The sequence below is a fragment of the Lactuca sativa genome, chromosome 4, assembly GCF_002870075.4.
Source record: "Lactuca sativa cultivar Salinas chromosome 4, Lsat_Salinas_v11, whole genome shotgun sequence".
Taxonomy (NCBI): domain Eukaryota; kingdom Viridiplantae; phylum Streptophyta; class Magnoliopsida; order Asterales; family Asteraceae; genus Lactuca; species Lactuca sativa.
Genome location: NC_056626.2, coordinates 366,126,493 through 366,142,751, shown reverse-complemented (window position 1 = coordinate 366,142,751; position 16,259 = coordinate 366,126,493).

The window sequence follows — 16,259 nt, the reverse complement described above, 5'->3', positions numbered from 1 at the left end:
ATGATCCTCGGCCTTGACCATTCTGCAGGTCAAGCACCTCTCGAAATACAAAGAGATTTCTTGGTTCATGCATGGCCACCAATAGCTCAAACTCAAATCCCAGTACATCCTAGTGGCCCCCAGGTGAATAGAGAAGTGAGACTTGTGAGCCTCCTCCAAAACATCTGTCTAACCCCACCAGAATTCGGAACCCATACCCGACCGCATCGGGTCAATAATTCTCAGCTATCCTGCAGAAATCCATTGTTCTCACCCGTGATCCTCTCCAGTTTCCAATTCTCTGGTCACATACCCTTAGCCTGGGCCTCTCTAATCAAGCACACAAGTGGAAAATCCACGGATATCCGCATATATGTCGTTGAAGTGGAGGATCCAACTGGCTTGTGGCTCAGAGTGTCCGCAACCACGTTTTCTTTACTTGGGTGGTAAAGGATCTCACAGTCGTAGTCCTTGACTACATCCAACCACTTGCATTGTCTCATGCTTAGTTCTGGCTGATCCATGATGTGTCTCAAACTCTTGTGTTCAATGTATATGGTACAGCGGACCCTATAAATATAGTGTCTCCAAATCTTGAGAGCGAATACTACCACTCCTATCTCCAGATCATTCGTGGGATATCTCGCCTCGTGCGGCATCAGCTGCCGCGAAGAATACGCTACCACCTGCCCTCTCTACATGAGTACCGCTCCCAGTCCAGTGATAGATGCATCACAGAATACCACGAAATCCTCAACTCCCTCCAGGAGAGTCAAGACTGGAGCCTCACAAAGTCGCTGTCTGAGGATCTCAATCTTGTAGAAATCTATATGAATCTTGTACAAATCCACCCTTTCCTCGTCAAGCGAGTGAAGGGTACTGCAATCTTGTAGAAATCCTATATGAATCTCTAGTAGTACCCTGCCAATCCAAAGAATCTGCTAATATCCGAAGGAGATTTTGGAACCTCCCACTGCATAATTGCCTCGATCTTGGCCGGATCGACCAAAATCCCCCCTGGTTAACGATATGTCTAAGGAACTGAACCTCTCGTAACCAAAACTCATACTTCGAGAACTTGGCATAAATCAGATATCGTCTCAAATCTCCCAGAAACTCCTAGAGATGCTCCTCATGATGCTCTCTAGTCTTAGAGTACACCAAGATATCATCCATGAACACGATGACTGAGCGATCGCGCATCGTTCTGCAGAACCGATTCATCATGTCCGTAAACACTGTCGGCGCGTTGGTGATCCCAAACGACATCACCACGAACTCGTAATGTCCATAACGTGTCTGGAACACGGTCTTCTCGACGTCCTCTTCCCCAACCCTAACCTGATGGTACCTGGACGTCAGTTCTATCTTGGAGAACCACAATGCTCCTTGCAACTGATCGAAAAGATCATCTATCCTCAGGAGTGGATATCAACTCTTCACCGTCAACTTATTTAACTCCCGGTATTCATTGTACATCCGGTGTGAACCGTCCTTCTTCCCGACGAAGGGAATCAGCGCTCCCCCATAGAGAATTGATCAGACGAATGAACTGCTAGCCCAGCAGTTCCCGTAGCTGTGATGACAGGTCCTGCATCTTTGTTGGTGCTAATCGGTAAGACACCTTGGTGATAGGGCCGCACCTGGCACTACGTCGATCCTAAACTCGACCTGCCTCTTCGGTGGCACTCCGGGCAACTCCTCAGAAACACATCAATGAACTCCCTGACTACTGGAACCTCTGAAACCGTGGTCTGATCCCCGACCTACGTATCCACCTCATACGCTATTATCATGCACACCTGTGTTGAATGTACTGCCGAGCCGTGACAGTTGAGCAAAACCCTGATTCCAATCTAGTGCTCTCACCGTAGATACCCAGTTCTCCCCCACTTGGGATTCGAACCACTACCCACTGACCCTCACAGTCGATGATGGCACCGAAGTGACTAATCCAATCCATACGCACAATCACACATACCTCCCCCATAGGGATCGGAATCAAGTCTATAATGAAAGACACCCCGAAGATCTCCAACACGCAACCCCAATAGACAGAAGAAGCGGAAATCCCATGTTCGTTGGTGAAGAAGCCGAACTCCCTATTGAATGACTGAGAGACAAAAGACCGACTCGCCCCCGAGTCAAATAATACCAAAGCAGGTAAGGAGTCCACTAAGAACGTACCAAATCATAGATACAACATATAAGCATAAAACATATATAATCAATAAGATAAAGGGTAGAAACATATCAGCAACCACATATAGTGCAGGAGCCTACACCGGCTTGGTGGCTAGTAGGGGACATTGGGCCTTCATATGGCCCACCTGCTCACAATGGTAACAAAGTCTGACCCCGAAAGTTGGAGTCTGTTGCCTGCAGTCCCTGGCAAGGTGGCCCTACTTACCACATTTGTGGCACCCGCTACACGATCAACAAACCCTTAAATGGGCATTCCCGCGCTTCCCACAAGTGCGCCTCAGCTGACCTCCAGACCTGGAATCAGCGGTCTTGGACCACTTTGTCGTCGGCTGTGACTATGTCGGGGCCTACCTCTGCTCCCGAACTATAACTAGATCTAAAGCTCATGCCTCCTGTGGCCTCCTGTAACTCCAGCAGTGTATCAAAACACTAGGTAGCAACAAACTGAAGAATATCGGTCTTGAGCATGCTCAGATAATGTGTCGTCTGAGCCTGCTCAGAAGCAAACTCTAGGCAAAACATTGCCCTCTCAGTGAACATGTGGGTGATCACCGTCACCATCTTCGTACCCTGTCTTAGATCCAAAAACTCCTGTGACAGCCGCTTGCTCGACCCGTGGAATGTAGCGAGCATGGAACACTTCCTTGAACTTCTCCCAAGTAATCGCATCTCTCTGATCATCAGTATACGACCTAGTCATCAACCTCCACCAGTCCTTTGCCCCAGACCTCAGCATGTTTAGGGCACATCTGATCTTCTGGTCAGCAGGACATGACCATGTGAAGAAACATCCCTCCAAGTTAGTCAACCACCTCATGGCTATGATTGCATCCTGAGTCCCATCAAAAGTCAGGGGCTTCGTGTTGTCGAAGTCCCGATACTGCAAAGCTCGCCTTGTCCCTATACCATCAACCGCCACGACTGTAGAGGTAGTAGTAGCCGCAGTCTCAGCAATGGCTGTGTATCTGTCATCAAAATATTCCATCATGGTGGTCTTGATAGACCCAAACATCTCTGGAATCTGACCCCGGACAATCTCGACCACCTACTCATGGATGATCTCCCTGACAGGATCCTCTGTCAACGTTGGCCTCTCCTGGCCGGTAGCCTCGGGCACTATCGAGTCACCCTGACTACCCTATCTTGATCCCGATTCGGATCCTATCACAAATCGCCTTGTAACCACCATACTGAAAATATGCCAGGAAGATATTAGATAATCCGCATAAATAGTGGGGAACCAACTCCCAACTAAACCCTAGGGTTTTGACTTCCTTGCTATGCATATGGGTCTTGTGCTTTCAGTAGTACGTGTGACAACCCGATATTTCAACTCTTTGTAATGACCAAAAAGGGTCAAGTATTGTAACCACTTTTGTGTAATAAAATTTACTTTCATAATAAAATGTACAAATAGTTCTATTTAATTTCCTTCTATGTTTAAATGTCTTTGAACCATGATCGTACGTGAAAAGAACGCCCAAATCCGACTTCATATAGCAAAGTTATGATTTTTTTTCCAAGTTCGGCTTAGCAACAGACATCTAAAAACTCGAATCGGAGATCGAGCGACTTTTGGCCGGAATGACCTAAACGAGAATCGAAGGTCTCGACAATGGTATTCCAGTGGTAAAAAGTCTGGCAAAAACCGACATCAGATAAAGAAGTTATGAATTTTCAAAGAAATTCCTTAAACACGATGAGTTTAAAATATATAATAAAAAAATAAATTCGGAATTTGCCGACGGAGTCTAAACGAAAATTGTAGAGCGTAGTCTTACCTACGCGTGGATATAAAGACCATCGAAAACGGAGTTCGTATGAAGAAGATATGAATTTTTGAAGTTTATTAAATAAATTATATATTTATTTAATTCAAAAATCGGACCTTATCTGAAGAGGGGTCAGCGTCCTCATCCGAGGTACGCGCTACGTACCCCTGTACGCCCTGTGTACCCGAGAGACTTGGCCTCTGATCGTCCACGTCGCCCTATCCGACCCGTCCGACCCGTCCGAAGCGTCCGACCCGCCGTCCCATCCGACCCGCCTCCCCAGCAACCCGTCCCATCCGAAGCCGAGGTAGTCGAGGCTTCGGTCATGCATGACGTATGCGTACGCGCTGCGTACGAGCGTACGCCCCGCGTACCGAGGCAGTTCAGCCTTCCTATAAATAGGATGCAAGGGCTTCTGAGAAAAGGGCTCATTTCTCTCCTCGCTCTCACAATCTTGCCTCGTTTTCCGTGCCCGTTCAAACCCGAAGCTCTGGTCTTTTTGCTCAAGTCCCGAGGGTCGATTTTACTCCCGAGATTCCCAAGAATCCCGAGGAAAATCCGTTTCCCGAGACGAAACTCTGCCCGGTTTTCCATCTCGCTATCTTCAAACTTTCAAGTGAGTTCATACCCCTTAATTTACCTTTTAAATATTTTATAAATTCTTTTATATGCTTTCAAGGGGGGGATTACAAGTAAAACACACGAGTATTATCGTGTGTTACATAAAGAAACTCTTTTATATGCTGTTATATATCCAAATCACATGCGATTTATAAACCTTTAAGGAACTTTCATATATATAACATATGTTAAAATAGCATTCTATCTTTTGAAATATAAATTTGTTGTAATGCATGTATAAACTAAACTTTTCCTAGGTTATTCTTGTCTATCTTAGACTCTACACCAAAAATCTATGCTTTCATAAACAAGTGATTCCTTTTCTAGGTATTTCTAAACAAACAAGACACACTTTTAGAAAACTATAATAGGTATAGTTTTACGAACAAATTTCTAACTCTTATGTACTAGAAACCTGAATTTCAAGAAGTTTACTTTCGTATACAACAACAAACGTAACATTTTAACAAGTAGATCTGTTTTTATGCCACGGTTTTGTGAGACACTAACTTCATGTACGTTCGAGTACACATTTCAAGTCCTGTATTATATACCCGAATCCCTTGGAGGGGGAGCGTGGTGTTTGTGTATAGATCTATACGGGCTTGACAACCCGCGCCCTGACTGTTAGCTGCAGTCCACCGTTTGGGGTGACAAACGTCATAACATTCCAACGCCTGAAGAACGTTGTGTATAGGCATTTCGAGTCGATAGTAGGGTTATAAAACTCACAAGGGGTATTAAAAATGCATTGATTTACAAGGTTTTCAAACTCATTGGTTATTTTACACTTACATACATTTTAGAAACAAACATTGGTCTTGAGTGAAGGCTACTTTTATACTAGTAGAAAATATAGGATTTTCTAAACACAAACAAACAAGGACAAAAAATTTCATTCCATTCAAACATTGTCATTTAAATACTTATGAAACTCACCAGCTTAAATGCTGATCTACTCTTTCAAAATTACTTGTATGTCCCAGGAAATCAGTAAATTTCAGGTATTCATTTTGCTTTTGATGAAGGGATGCTGCGGCGCCAGTTTAATCTCGTATTTTGACATCATATTGTAATTGGTTTTGAACATGTAACTTTTGACAAATGTAAACTTTCAATTATATATATGATGGTTGTATTGCTTTCTTTACTATGTATTCATTTGTTACGTTACCACATGAAGTCATCCGCCCCCGAACGTTTCTGCCGTTCAGGTTTGGGGGTGTGACAGTACGGGCCCATACTACCTTCCACACATAACTATATTTGTCCCATGTATCATCACAACCCCTTAAAAATATACATATGCATGGACAGCGCTCAATCCTCACTCCTCGAGGAAGGCTAAGTATCTCATAACTGGCCTACTGACCCCGCACAACCCACTATTGAAACTTCCACCAACCCTGCAGCACTCGTGTATGCTAGCCATACATAACGTTGTACGATATAGACTTTCGAATACCTAATCCTACCCTAAGCCCTTCATCAAACAAGAACAGGAAATAAGGCCAAACTAAAGATTCTCAGGCTATAAGATCTTAATTATGTACGACCATGATGCATAAACTAAGAAACTACAGTAATGATGTCAATTTCATATAAGGAAAACCCTAGGCTATCAGGTATCATATAATCAGGCAATTCTATCATGCAATTCCTGAAGACCCCTAGCCTAGTAGTAGCATGTTGTTATAAAATATCTCACTATCAAACTATTGCATGGTATTTTGGGGTCTACTTACTGGCTCTGGTTGATCATACACTCTACATCCTTCTTTAATTATTTTGAAAACCTTTTCAAAACCAATTTGAAAATATTTCACTTAGTTTGATATTAGATTCACATGAGTGTTCCTCCAATTCACTCAAACTAAGGCTCTGATACTAACTTGTAACACCCATAAAAATCAAGCTAATTTAAAACTTTTTCAACCATTCAAAACCACTAAGTTATTACAAAGTGTTTTGAAAATAGTTTAGACATCAGAGTTATCCTAGAAATTTAGATCGTAAGAATGTGAGGAGGTGCAAGATCACGCCTTCGCCTTCCCGCGATCACCTGAAGTACCTTAAACAAAATCCAAAATTGTAAGCCCGAAGCTTAGTGAGTTCCCCCAAAATACACGGACAACAAGTAACATATATAATAACTGCATACTATGTGCCCAATCTACCATCGGGTTGGAGTGCCCCAGGCCCTCAACGATTGGGTTAGAATGCCAAAATACTATGGGTCCAATCATCCTCAGGATGGTATACCCTTGGCCCACAACCATCAGGTTGGAATACCCACGTCTGTTGGCTCTCGTACAAAGCAGTTAAGCCTCAACCACCAATCAAACATGTGCACATATATCAGATAATCACATAACAGTCTATAAATAGACTAACTGATCTAATAGATCATAACAACATAATAACATCCTATTTACCAGGATACTAATCTAACAGATCATAATGACATAATATCATCCTATCAACCAGGATAATGATTTAACAGTTCATAACATCATAATGACATTGTATCTACCAGGATACTAATCTAACAGTTCATAACAACATAATGACATCTTATCTACAAGGATACTGATCTAACAGATCATACGATACTTGAACATATAACATATCAGGATAAAAATCCAAAAGGGCTGGCCTTGGTGACTTAGACCCTTGAGAATAGTGACGAAAACACACCTCACAAGTAGCTCAGGATGATAATGTCAACTCTCCAAATACAGATCGACACTCAATCACCTACATCCACCAGTGATCCACTTCCATAAATTTCCAATTCACTAAAATACCCCCAGAAGTCAAACTGGTCAACCAATGGACAAATTCAAAGTCAATGGTCAAGGTAAATAGTCCATGTTGACCCAACTCGTCGAGTGTAGCCCACTGACTCGTCCAGTTCTTCCAGAACTCAAGAAATCATGAAAAACCTAGTTGACTCACTGAGTTTGTTGACAACTCGTCGAGTCCATGTGGTGTCCAAATGTCAGGAAATCCCTAACTAACTCGTTAAGCCATCTCACTGACTCGCCGAGTCCATGCAGAAACTAAATACGACCATCTTCATCTGACTCGTCGAGTTGACCATGAAACTCATCGAGTCCCTTCAGTCCATTTCTCATTAAGACGCTTTTATGCTAGACCAAGGCTCCAAATTGCAGATCTAGCCTCCTAGGGCATTGTTTCCACTTAAAGTTTCAAACTTTACCTGCATGCAAAGTCTTAAATGCCATAACCAAGCTAAGGAAGAAGTTTTAGGTAAAGAGAAGGCCATAACTTTCTAAAGACTAGAAACTTTATAACCATAAGGGGCTAGAGGAGTCTAGATTTGATGTTACAACTTCAAATCATGTATAAAACCAGAAATAACTCCACAACAAACTAGAAATAGCCCTAAAACTTTGCATGAAGAGATCTAGCTAGAGAGAAGTCAAGGTAACGACTTGTTACCTTCGAGATGATGCTAAGATGAAATAGAAATCAGATCAATAAGCTTCTCCTTGCTCCAAGCTCTTTACACTTCAAGATCTCTTCACAAAATCCACCTTCTAAGCTTCTTAACATACAAAAATGGAGAGTAGATGCGATTAGGGTTTTCTGAGCTCTGTGGGGACGGTAAGGTAGGAAGAAGGAGGCTAATGACCCTTTAAATAGGGTGTAAAACCCTAAAAATTTGGGTTTCATGCACAACCCCCTACTCGTCGAGCTGGGGTCCTCCAACTCGTCGAGTAGAAGTCATCAATCACGCAGGCTGACGAGGTTTGACACGATGAGTTAGGGCCTCCAAGTCGTCGATGTCCCTAATAAAATGAATACAAAGCTTTGAAAATTATACCTGGGATTCGGGATGTTATAGTACTATAATTGGCAAAGTCTCCGTGACATTGATTCCTTGACAGTACAGAAGGAATATTGTATGTAAGTTTAGATCTAACAAGATTCTATTAGTGGCAAGAATTTGGTATTCTTACACATGTGATAAGGATTTGGAATTGTGAAATGAGCATCATTGGAAATGTGTTCAATTGATCTATTTCATAAAGGAATGACTATAGATAAACATAGTGTGCATGCTTGGAGCATGGGATGAACATTGTTTTAATTCAAGTATTTAGTTGATTGTTCGAAACAGTATACAATGAATAAGGTTTAATCAATATAGTGATTAAATAATAAGTGTTTTATTTATATTCAAAAGTTCTGAGACTATATTGGATTAGGTTATTCTTGTGTTTCACTTCGCATGTTTTACTTCCCGAATAATAAGATTATGCCAACAACCACAGTCAATCATACTTTTGGAAGTAGTGAATTAAGACTGTCATGAATATGACTATAGATTGCCTAAGTTCATAGACATAGCAAATGTTTGCTGCAGTGTTCGTGAGTACTCCTGAAACAAGAATTTGCGTATTGGATTAAACCCACGCTCATTTGAATCACTTCATGGATTTTATCACGAGTGATTGTGATATGATAATATCTGATATTCTTGAAATGGAGACATATAGTTGTTGTTTACATGTCGTTTATGCATTGATAATATGTAAACACATCAGTAACTTGATGTTATAAAACATATTGTTGTGTGTGATTTGATGAGTAAATAGTCAAGCATACGATTTGAAGTTTATCCGCTCCTTTTACCCTAAATGGGATAAAAGCGATATCTGTGGGCCCCTCGACGATTTAATGATGACACGCTAACTACTTGGCCAAGTCTGGACTAAGTTGATGTGTTCAATTGTAGTCTGAGTTAGTCTTCATAAATTGAAAGTCGGGATACAAACCTTGAAAAGAGAGAATGATTATAATCCATATCTCCTGTCCGTACGATATCTTGTAGACTATTTGATCACTTATCTAAAGGACGCATTACTGATAAGATCAGAGTTCGACAACAGCTTTTGAAAGCTACGATTGCTAGTCAAATTCTTAAGTTATACTTGCAATAATAGTTATTAGACTTATCCAGGTGGGAGACTATTGGATTAGGTGTCTAAGCCCATAACTATATTTGGTATGTACTAGATTTGATTTGTAGCATGATCCTTTTGGGTTGCCTTCACTCATGAAACTTGACAGGATGACTAGTGGAGAGAGAGAGAGAGAGTAAGATTTATTATATGAATAATAAATTGGTACTCAAAATGATTTTATTAATATAGTATCAGATTAATATATTATTTGGAAATCATATTATTAATTAGTAATGAATCAAAAATTAATTTGATATTAATTTTGGGTTTAAAAGAACTGATTAATAATGGAGGGGTTGTTTTAGAAATCATTGATAGTTACAAAGTTGGGTTGATGGACTTTTATGGGAGGACTGGAGGAAATCAATAGGATGCCCTATAGAACTCGTCCAAGGCTTCTATTGTGGAGCACCATGGATTGCTTAAGGCCTAAGCAAGGAAATTAGGGTTTTAATCTGAAAACCCTAACAGCCACAACTATATAAACCCTCTTAACCTAAGGAATTTCAGCCCTATGCTATTCTAAGAGAGCCCTTGCCAATTTCCTCATCTCTCCATCATCATTATTTTCATTGGGTGTTTGTGACTCCATTAGAGGTGCAACACTTAGGGAACTAAGCTTCCAAGAGTTAAGGTGGTTCTTGTTATTACTACATAACAAGTGAGGTAATCTTCTAACCCTATTTTTATACATGATTTCGAAATTGTATGCTAGTCTATAGCGTTATTGCTTTGGTATTCATATTTGTATGTTCAATAGAGAAAAACTTAGATCCAAAGCCATTAGGGTTGGATGATCACATAGGAATGTATACATGCTCAAAACCCATCAATTATAACACAAATCGCATCAAATCCCTTAGCCGACCGAGGTAACTTGGTCATGAAATCCATCGAAATATGTTCCCATTTCCACATGGGAACCTCCAATGTCTGTAGTTTTCCATGCAACCTTTCGTGCTTGGCCAGACCATCCGATAGGTCACGCATCTCTCGACATACCAGTATACCTCTGTCTTCATGCATGGTTATCGGAAACAAAGTATCAAATCCCAATGCATCTTGGTGGCTCCGGGGTGTATCGAAAATCTGGGCTTGTGTGCCTCCTCCAGTACAACCTGTCTTACCCCACCAAAATTTGGTACCCATACACGACCATACCGGGTCAATAATCCATGGTTGTCAGTAAAAAAAACCTGTAAATATCGCCTCTGAGTCGCTCCTGTTTCTAGTTCTCTTCCTTTACCCCCTCGGCCTGAGCTTCCCTAATCATACTCGATAATGGTGAATTAATAGAAATCCTCACACATAGGCTCCCACCATCAAAACTAACCCTCTTTCAACACAAAGCATCCATGACCACATTTTGCTTTTCATGGGTAGTACAAAATCTTACAGCCATAATCATTGACTAAGTCATGCCGCCTACATGCCTCATATTTAGATTCGGCCGATCCATGAGATACATCAAACTCTTGTGATCCGTGTAGATGATACACTAGACCCCATACAAATAGTGCCGGCAATTCTGGACAACAAACAGCACTGCTCCCAACTCCAAATCACGAGTCAGATAGCGAAACTCATGAAGCTTCAGCCGTTGCGAAGCATAATCAATAATCCTCTCTCACTGTAAAAGAATTTCCCCCAGGCCGGTGATAGATGCATCACAAAATACCGTAAAATCGTCAACACCCTTAGGGAGGGTCAACACTGGGGCCTCACATAACTTCCACCTTAAGGTCTCGAATGTAGTATGCTACTCAGGCCCCCAGTGGAAATCCAAGGCCTTCCATGTCAGGCGAGTGAAGAGTACAACAATCATGGAGAAGTATTGAATAAATATATGATAATACCTTGCTAATCCTAAGAAACTCCTAATCTCTAAGGGAGAGTTCAAAACCTCCCACTACATCACAACCTTAATCTTGACCGAATCGAACAAAATCCCATTCTGGTTAACAAGATGCCCCAAGAATTGGACCTCTCGTAACAAAAACTCACACTTCAAGAAATTGTAACATAACCGTTCTTGCCTCAAACTCCTATGAGCCCTCGAAGGTGCTCCTCATGCTACTTTCATGTCTTGTAATAAACTAAGATACCATCAATTAAAACAATGACTAATCTATCGAGCACCGGCCTGCATACTTGATTCATCAAATCCATAAATATTGCAGGTGCATTGGTGAGCCTAAACGACATCACCACGAACTCATAATGACAATAACAAGTTTGAAACGCAGTCTTCTCCACGTCCTCCTCTCTAACCCTCATCTGATTATAACATGACCACAAATCGATCTTGGAGAACCAAGATGCACCCTACAACTGATCAAATAGGTAATCAATCTGCGGAAGTGGGTATCGATTCTCGACCATCAACTTGTTCAACTCTCAGTAATCAATGTATATCCGGTGTAAACCATCCATCTTCTCGAAAAACAAAATCGATGCTCCCCACAACGAACTTCTCATTCTAATGAACTACTTAATAACCAATTCCTGAAGCTGAGAAGACAACTCCTGCATCTCAGGTGTTGCCAATCGATACAAAACCTTAGAAATCAGAGCTGCAATCGGAACTAAATCGATGATGAATTCAACCTGCCTCTCAGGAGGCACACCGGGTAACTCCTCCGGGAACACATTTGCGGACTGTCTCACCACAGGCACATCTAAAACCAAAATCTGCTTCCTAACTCGAGTATCAACCACATAAGAAAGCTAACCCATACAACCACGCCGAATATACTGTCGAGCCCTCGCAGCAGAACAAATGGCTGACCCAGTCCTAGTACCCTCTCCATAAATAACCAGTTCTCCCCCACTTGGGATTCAAACTACCACCAGCTGACCCTTACAGTCAATCATAGCCCCAAATCTACTTATCTAGTCTATCCCTACAATCACGCACACATCTCTCATGAGAATAGGGATCGGATCAATCGAATAAGGAACGCCAAAAATCTCCAAGACACAACCTTGATAAATGCTCAACGTATAAAGGCCATGTTCGTTGGCGATAGAAAGACGCAATGGACATTCCAACTCACGGGAGCCATATCAAAACTCCTACTGAAGGATGAAGATACAAAAGACTGACTCGCACCTTAGTCAAAAAGCACAAGAGTAGGAAAAGAGTTCACTAAGAAGGTACCTAGCATAACTAAAAACTTAATTATAGCATAAAATATCTGACAAAATAAAAAAGAGAAACATACCAGTAACGACTTCTGGTACCACCCTATACTCCTCTACACTGAGCTAGAAAGGAAGAACTCAAGCTCTCAAGGTCTCCACCCTACCCAGGTATCCATCAGTGATCCTCAAAGTGGTTGGAAATAGAGCTTGTGCTGGCCTAGCTACGAGAAGTGGAAACTTGGCCTTCACATTGACCACCTGATCGCAGTGATAACAAATCCTAGCACTCGGTACTAGGGCATGCATACGACAGTCCTTGGCATAATGCCCCTCCTTGCCATATTTGTGGCATCGATATGAAGATCGACAAACACCATCATGAACATTGTCGCACTTGCCACAAGTGTGACCCCTCTATCCCCTAAATCTAGAATTAGCGGGCTTGAACCGCTTTGTTGTAGGCTGATACTGAACAGGAGCCCGCCTAAACTCCTTCGCATGAATCTCTATCTCAATCTCCTGCCTCCTCGTGGCATCCTGAAGCTCAATGAGGGTGGCATAAGGTTGGGTGGACACGAACTGTCAGATACCTATCTTGAGCATGCTCAAGAACCGAATCATCTGAGCTTACTCTGAAGCAGCAAACTCAGGGAAGACAAGAGCCTTCTCAGTAAACATATTGGTAATCTCCGTCAACGTTTCAGTCGTCTGTTCATATCAATGTACTTCTGAGCCAACCTTTCCCTCTCCACCAGGGGAACATATCTCGCATGAAACATCTCTGAGAACTGCTCCCAAGTAACAATAGTTTTTTGCTAAGGAGTGTAAGTACCAGTCACCAATCTCCACCAATCCTTTTGTCCCCAACCTGAGAAGGTTCAGGGCTCACTTGACCTTCTAGTCAGCAGGGCAAGAGCATGTTAAGAAACATCTGTCGACAGTAGACAGCCATATCATTGACAGTCCCTGACCCATCAAACTCTAGGGGCTTCATACTGTCAAAGTCCTGGTACTAGAAAGCTCTCTCCCCACGAACCCCTACAACAACAATATCTATGGTGGCAACAATAGCAGCAGCCTCAATCAATGCAACATAGTGTTTATCAAATAGCTCAATCATGGTGGGCTTGATAGACCCAAACAGCTCCGCGATACAACTCCGGATCGCAGTAGCCACATCAGCAACAATCATCTCACAAATCTGATCCTTAGACAACCACGGCCTATCCTGGTGACTCGCTAAATATCCTGATACATATCCTCTTGTGAAACATCATACTGAAAAAGAACCAATAGATGCAACAGAAAATGCCACCATTCATAGTATACAATCATCACAGAGAGGCTAAAACCTCGGGGTTTGTTACACCTTTGTTACGCGTACGTATCATATGCTTCCAGTAGTCGGGCCCATACTACCTTCCACAGCTACCCATATTTGTTCCAAGTATCATAAAAAACTACCCAACACAAAATTCACAACTAGGATATGCATATATCTTATCATCTCCATCTTGAGAGTAACTAATCATTCCTTAATAGGACTTCTACCTACATATACTTACTCATGAAACTTCTACGAACCCTGTAGCCACTCATGGATGCTAATCATACATAACACTTGATCCTATAGATAGTTAAATACTTGACCCTACCCTAAGCCCTTCATCAAACAAGAATAGGAAATAAGGCTAAATAAAACATTCTTAGTCTATAAGATCTTAGTTATATACAACTATGACAGACACACTAAGAAACTACAATAATGATTTCAATTTCATCTAACATACAAGAAGTCCACCTACGCTATCATGCATCACATGTCAGACAATTCTATCATGCAATACCTAAAGATCCCTAGCCTATTACTAGCATGCAGTTCTATCATAATCATCAATAACAAATAACAATATGGTAACTTGGGGTATACTTCTTACTCTAGCTGATCATACACATCACATCCCTCGTTTCTAACTTTTGAAAACAATTTTCTTTGAAAACCAAATGAAATTTTTTTTAGTTCCTTAGTTTGAGTCTGGACTCACACGAATATTCATCCAATTCTCTCAAACAAGGGCTTTGATACCAACTTGTAACATCCAAAAAATCAGAGTAAATTTAAAATTTTAAAAAAAACATCCCAATAACCATAAATGTTTACAAAACTATTATTTCAGAAGTTTTATTCAATAATCAGAGTGTTCCAAAATCGAAATAACATAAATCCGAAGGATATGCACGATCACGCCTTCACCTTGACACGGTCATCTGAAGTACGCGAAACAATCAACTGGAATTGTAAGCCAAAGCTTTGTGAGTTCCCCCAAAGTAAAACCATATAAACATATAACCAGACAGATATCGGGCCCACTACCTTTCGGTTGGATTACCCCTGGCCTACAACCTTTTGGTTGGAATGCCCCGGCCCATAACCTTTCGGTTGGAATGCCCTAGTCTGTATACTAATAGCACAAAGTAGCACCATCTCAACCCCACCATATCATGTCGACATATACATAACAAAAATCATATAACTAGAAATAGTTAAAACATATAACACGTCAGTAGACAAACAGGAAGACATACAGATCACTGTCGCATAGCAACATCCTATGTACTATGATACAGATGTAACAGATCACTACAACATAACAACATCTTATATACTAGGATAAACAATCTCGTGGGCCGGCAATGATGCCTTCCACCCACAGGTATAGTGAGGAAAACTCACCTCACAATTTGAAAAGATCGCTAAACAGAGCACTGCTCCGACTATCATCTCTACTAGTCACCTATTCATTGGAACATGAATAAAACTTAACATATAATTAAAATACGAAAAATAAGTTGAGGTCAAAATTGGTCAGACCCTAATAAAAGTCAAAAATCAATCGAGTCAACTCAGCTGAGTATGTTGGGCGTACTCAGATGTATGCGGGGCGTACTATTTCCTTGACCGAATGATGGGTGGTTGACCTCATACACGCAACATAAGCTTTGTATGCCCAACGTACATGTCTGTCTCCCTTCCCTTCTCATTAAGAGCGTAATACTTAAGTCCTTACGTCCAAATTACAGATCTAGACCTGAAATGTTGTCCTTAGCCATAAAGTTTCCAAATTTATGGTCTTGCATGGCCATTAAGTGCTAAATACCAAAAATCCTAACCTCTTCACCCATTAAGGCATCCAAAATCATGAATGGATGGGTAAATAACAACCAAGACCACATTTTTATGCATCTAGACACTCCAAACGTCTGAAACGAAAACTTAAATGGATTAGAGTAGCTCATACTCATAATACCAAACTAATGGGACCAAAAGAACACAAACTTGATGGCCAAACTAGATCTAAGCATAGCTTCATAAAGTTTAGAGCTTTTTACCTTCAAAGAGTGTCCAAAGATTATATGTTTCTAGATCCAAGGTGCTCCACACTTCTAGAATGATCTCCTCTTCTTTATTCTCCTTCAAGTTCACCAAAACACACACAACAAGCTAAAAAATTCTCTCAAAATAGATTAGGGTTTGAAAAAGGGT